At 43.3% G+C, this 6088-nt stretch overlaps 1 non-coding gene and 1 pseudogene across 1 annotated transcript; one reads left to right on the top strand and one right to left on the bottom strand.

Moving 5' to 3' along the window:
• Positions 1 to 714: 714 nt before the first annotated feature.
• LOC119052907 (U6 spliceosomal RNA) lies at positions 715 to 818 on the bottom strand. Its single transcript, XR_005083208.2, has one exon. It is a non-coding gene; the product is annotated as a U6 spliceosomal RNA (small nuclear RNA).
• Positions 819 to 1642: 824 nt separating this feature from the next.
• On the top strand, positions 1643 to 2142 carry LOC119052875 (ubiquitin-conjugating enzyme E2 C-like; annotated as a pseudogene).
• Positions 2143 to 6088: the final 3946 nt, after the last annotated feature.

Consider the following 6088-nt stretch of genomic DNA (forward strand, 5'->3'; position numbering starts at 1 on the left):
CTGTTGTAGGTGAGATCATATGGTATTTGTCTTTTACCACCTGGCTTATTTTGCTTAGCATAATGCTTTCTAGTTTCATCCATGCTGTCACTAAGGGTAGGAGCTCCTTCTTTCTTTCTGCTGCATAGAATTCCATTGTGTAAATGTATCATAGATTTTTGATCCATTCATTTACTGGTGGGCACCTAGGTTGCTTCCAACACTTGGTTATTGTAAATTGTGCTTCTATGAACATTGGTGTGCATAGGTTCTTTTGGATTGGAGTTTCAGGGTTCTTAGGATATAATACCAGCAGTGGAATTGCCAGGTCAAAAGGCAGTTCCATTTTTAGTTTTGTGAGGAAATTCCATACTGTTTTCCATAGTGATTGTGCCAGTCTGCATTCCCACCAACAGTGCACTAGAGTTCCCTTTTCTCCACAACCTCTCCAACACCTGTTATTTGTTGCTTTGTTTCTGATGGCCATTCTAACCGGTGTGAAGTGGTATCTCATTGTGATTTTAATTTGCATCTCTCTGATGGCTAGTGATGTTGAGCATCCTTTAATATATCTATGGACTCTCTCTATGTCCTCCTTGGAGAAGTGTTGGTTCAAGTCTATTGCCCATTTTTCAATTGGGTTGTTTGTCTTCCTGCAGTGGAGTCATGTGAGTTCCTCATATATTTTGGAGATCAAACCATTGTCCCAGGTATCATTGGCAAATATGTTTTCCCGAAAACATGGAATGCTTCACAAATCTGTTTGTCATCCTTGTGCAGGGTCCATGCTAATCTTTGTATTATCCCAATTTTAGTATATGTGCTGCTGAAGCCAGCATGCTCTTTTTCTATCTGAGCATAGTGTGGGCTCATGTGTAAGTATCTCTGAATGTCTGTCCCTTGGTTCTTGACTCTTCCAATGACCATGCTCCTCTGAATGAGAAGGTTGAGCCTCGAGCAATTTCATAATAGCCACTGAGTTATGGGAATGGCATGAGAATACAATAGAACCATGTGCAGGAAGATATTCTCTGCTCTTCTTGTCAGTGTGCCTAATAGGCTTCCCAACATAGCATGCCTGGAAAGACTTCTTGGTTTTCCTTCCCAAACATCAGACTCATCTCAGTAAATGGCATTGCCATCCACCAAATCCTCAAGCCCAAAGCCTAGACCTTGAATCCCGTCTTTCCCTTTCCCCCATATTCAATTTAATTACTTTTGGCTCTACCTCCAAAATATATCTCAGTCTCTCCCCAGGCAACATGTTTCCCATTACCCTCACTCCTCTGTAGTCCAGGGGTTGGCAAACTTTTCCTATAAAAGCCAAAGAGTAAACATTTTCAGTCTGGAAGGCCATGCAGTCTCTGTTACAGTCACTAAATTTATTATTAGTATAAAAACAGCCATAGGCAATATGTAAGTTTGGGTGTGCCTATATCCCAGTAAAACTTTGTTTGATAAAAGCAGTGGCTCACAGGTTCTAGTTCGCCAACCCCCTTTTTTTTTTTTCAAGATAACCCCCAGCCATGTCTGTTTGGACCAAAGGAAACCCTCCAAACTGGTCTCCATGCTTCCCTTCTCCACATGGCAGCTGAAGGGATATTTTAAAAAGTAATCAGGCAGTTACAGTCATGTTCTCTGTGTCCCTGCCAGAGCTACATGGATGGCCTCACAAAACCACAATCCAACTGCCACTGGTGAAGGAGCCTAGCCCAATGGAGGTGCTACCTGGTGTCTGGTGGGCAGGAGTATACAGCAGAAACTAGTGACCATCAGGAAGTCTGGTGACAAAGGAATTTCAGCCTTCCCCAAATCAGATGACCTTTCAAATGGGTAGAGACCATTCATGCAGCAGCTGGCTCAGTATATGAAGACCTGAGGTATAAATTCCCCCTAGACTTCCTAGACAATGCACCCTTGGTGAATTTCCTCCACCTCAACGTGGACACCCAGGGTAACATTTGCCTAGACATCCTGAAGAACAAGTGGTCTTCCCTGCACGATGTCAAGACTGTCCTGCCCTCCATCCACAGCCTGCTAGGAAAACCCAACATTGATAGCCCATTGAACATACATCCTGTGGAGCTCTGGAAAAACCCCACTGCCTTGAAGAAGTACCTGCAAGAAACCTATGCAAAGCAGATCTCCAGCCAAGGAACCTGACCCTGCTTTCCAGCCTCTCTCCTGATGCCACCTTTTATTTCCTCCTTCGATGGTCTGTCCTTGCCTTGATTTCTGTATAGGACTCTGTGTCTTCAGCTGTGCTGTCTTCAACTTGTTTTGTTTCTGCTTCTTAGATTAAGTCTCTGCGCCTCTGTGATGAACATATTAAATAAATGCATTTTTGTTTTCTTAAAAAAAATAAATAGTGATCAGATGGTGTCTCTCCCTGGCTTAAAATTGTCCAGTAGCTTCCCCATTGCCCTCACATGAAATTCCAAAGTCTCGCCCTGTTGTCTCTTTGCTTTCCATGACCTGGCTCTGGCCTCCTAGCCACTCCTGTCCACAGTGCTCCACATTCACAGTTCCTTTTCTGCTCAGCTCCCTTCACACTTTGGCTGGAACAGTCTTTCCCTAGTCTTCTGTGTCCAGGTCCTTTTCATCATTCAGCTCTTAAATCTAATACCTCCTCTCCAAAGAGAACCCCTGGACATCTATCACTGCTGTCCCCCTTTTCATTACCCCATTTGGAACTCTCTTATTTGTTGCCTGTTTAATGTGTGTCTTCCCAGCCTGATAGGTAAGCTCCATGAGTGCAGGGACCTAATCTGTCTATTCAGCACTAAATATTCTCTACGGCAGCATTATTTGAATAAGTCCTCAGATCTTTGCTCAGTGAATGGAGAGAGGCTACTGATCTGTATGTCGGGTAATGCCTGTTCCAACATCTGTTCACCTCAGCTTTCTTCAATTTCTACTAAGCCCTTTTCATACTGACCTAGAAAACTCTTGCCCAGAAGTTTATCATACTTAGTGTGTATGATAAAGTCCCCAAAATGCTGCTTGTCTGAGTCACTGTGCTTGTCCAAGGACCCTTGTGCAAACTTACTTGTCATCCCAAGGCCCAGCCAGGAGAAAGGCTGCTCTTCCAATAGCTGGACCCCACATGGGGCCTCTTTATCAACAGCTGTGATGTTGCAGAGGGGAAGTGGAATGCTGTTCCAATCCAGAAATCCTGCCTTCTGTTCCTGGTCCTCTCCCTGATGCGTGATATGAGTTTACTCAAGCTTAATTTCTTTGTTACTGGTGTTCTCTCATTGTTCCACCACTTCTCACCATCTCATTTTCTCAAGGGGCACAAAAACTACTCCCAGTCACCAAATACCCTTATCTTCCTCCTTCCTTCGTCATAGAACCCTGATTTTCTTTGAGGTGGCAGTGAATCCAACAAAAAGACTGCTTATGTCAGTCTGTTTTGCAGTTAGGGTTGGCCATATAATGATGTTCTAGCTAATGAGATAGAAACAGAAGCACAATAAACTTCTAGAAAGGGTAATGTAAGGGTGCTGACTCACTAGTGCTTAGTCTGCTCAGTCGTCGATAAAAAATACCACAGTCTGGCTACTTAAACAACATAAAATTATTTTCTTACAGTTCTAATAACTGGAAGTCCAAGATAAGGATGTCAACCAACTCAGTTCTGTGGGATAACTATTTCAGATTTGAAGATGGCTGTCTTCTCACTGTATCTTCACTGATCTTATAGAGAGAGAAAAAGAAATATATCTATCTCTCTTCTTCTGTTTATAAGGCCTTAAATAAAGTCAGATTAAGACCTAATTCTTATGACATAATTTAACCTTAGTTATCTCCTAAAAGCCCTATCTTCAAATAAATTTATATTGGGATTAAGGCTTCAAAATATGAATTTTAGAGGCAAACAATTTATTCCACAGTAGCTAGGCATGACATCATTTGGTCCTTCCCTTCTTTCCTTTTTTCTCCCATCTTTGATGATGGTATAGTGATGATGATGACCCAGTGCTTGCTGTGAACAGATGAGAAGTCCACTGCTCAGAGTGGTTAGGTAAAGTTGCCCAAATTTTGTCCACATGTTAGAACTGGAATTTCAGCTGAATAAGCCTACAGTAGTAGTGGAGGAGACTTGCACAGTATGAAATTGTCTCCTGGGGTTGGGGAGTATGCCCTGGTGTAGCATGGCCATTTGTCAACCCTGACCACTGGGTGGAATGAACATCTTCTTCAATGACTACTCCCAGGGCCAGGTGCCATGGTTACCACTGGGTACCAGTCTGAACAATGGGCATGGCAGTGGTAACTGCAGCCATTGTCATTGCCTCCCAATTCCTAGAGAAACTGGAGGTGAGGAGTGGGAAGGTGGTGGGCCTGGCTACCATGAGAACAAAGGGACACAACTCTCATGAGCTCATCTCTGGAAATCCAGTGCACTGAGCCACAGTGCAGGGAGTTAGCCCTGCTGTACTCTCTTCCCTCCTGTGATTTTCTGCTTACTGAGCAAGATCCTGACTGCCAAGGGTTTATGCTGCTGCTCAAGGCCTGCTGCTTTCTTATGCAATTATTCTTAACTCCCAGTCTTGCCCAGAACTCTCCCTCTTTATCTTCCTTCAACCCTCAGTGACCTACAGTCTTATAAGGACTGCAAACCCTGCAGTCTTTATGCTGGAGAGTCATTATGGTCAGGAGAGAGGCCAACTAACTCATGGCTGCCCCCTCCTGAGACTTTGAGCAGTGAAGTTATTTACCCTAATCTTCTCACCTGTAAATGGGAACAGTGGTTGTTGAGGAGTAAATGTAAAGACAACAGCAGAAAAATTAAGAACCTGATCCTGACTTGAACAGATATGCCTTTGAACCCTGACTGTCCTGCTGTGTGCATGACCTCATTCTGCTTTATCTGCTGTGCCTCCTTTCCTATTCTGTATAATGAGGGTAGTGGTTGCATCCATCTGCCCCACTATTCATGTGCTGAGAGTTCTGAAGAATGGTACCTGTTTGTCTTTCTTTGTACTTGTGTCCCTGCCTAAGACTTTAAGTCTGTAAAGGGCAGTGACTTTTTCTCTTTTGCTTCAGACTAAGTGCAGGTAACCGAGACTAAGCCCTTCACTGAGTGAGAACAGCTCAACTTCCAGGTGGATGCAGAGAAAGGAGATTAGACAACCTGGTTCCTCTCTTGACTTGCTCTCTTACCAGTGTCTCATGAGGTAATACCAGCTGGGTGGGCCCCAATAACTCTGGAACAATTTTAAGAGTAGCAGAGCTGATAACTAAGAAAGAGGAAAAATCTCAAAATACCTTTACCCAAACTATGCTGATTCTTCCTTTCCTCCTCAATAGCCCTCAAGATGCTCTGACAGCAAAGGAAGGAATCAGGGAGCAGGGACCCTCTAAAATTCTTGATGGACTTTGTGATGGCTTTACTATTTGCAAGAATTTCGGTAAAATTTTGCAAGTATGTATACTTTAGTAGGGAGAGGGGAAGCAAAGTATTCATTCAGTTCTCATAGGCAGAGTTCTTCAACTCTGTTTCCAGTAACTCTATGCTGGGCCTTGCCTATATACCCACTTACAAGAGCAGATTGTTAAATTTTCAACAATTTTGAGAGCCGATATGAAAAGCACAAGCATTAAATATTAAACAATGTAATCTCACAAAGAAATCAGTTATATTAAGAGCAAAGGTAATAAATACTTAACACTTATCATTTGCTAAGTAGTTTACTTCTTGTTCCTGTTCTATATGCTCACTCATCCATTGGATCTATAGTACCACATGATACTGAGTGGCTGACATCGCCTTTGACTCTGCATTCAGTGGTGTCACATCCACAGCTTGATATTGGCCATACTGGAGTTTTTATGCCATGGAAATTGGAAAATGCTACCAACTGGCCCCATGGCCGAGCTCTTGTTAAACAACTGCCAGCAGCCACAGGCCCTGCTCTGCCCACCCCAGGACCATGTGTGACAGGCTGTTATAGGTACCCTATAGGTTATAGGGCATGAGAATCTGTGTTTGTAGAGAGCCTCACAGAGGATTCATGAACACATTCTAAACGTGAGAGATTAGGAAGAGTAAGAGAGAGAAGGAGATGTGCAGAGAAAGTGAACAGGAGGGAAATGAAAACGT

The sequence above is a fragment of the Artibeus jamaicensis genome, unplaced genomic scaffold, assembly GCF_021234435.1.
Source record: "Artibeus jamaicensis isolate MK-2021 breed Jamaican fruit bat unplaced genomic scaffold, CSHL_Jam_final contig_886, whole genome shotgun sequence".
Lineage (NCBI taxonomy): Eukaryota > Metazoa > Chordata > Mammalia > Chiroptera > Phyllostomidae > Artibeus > Artibeus jamaicensis.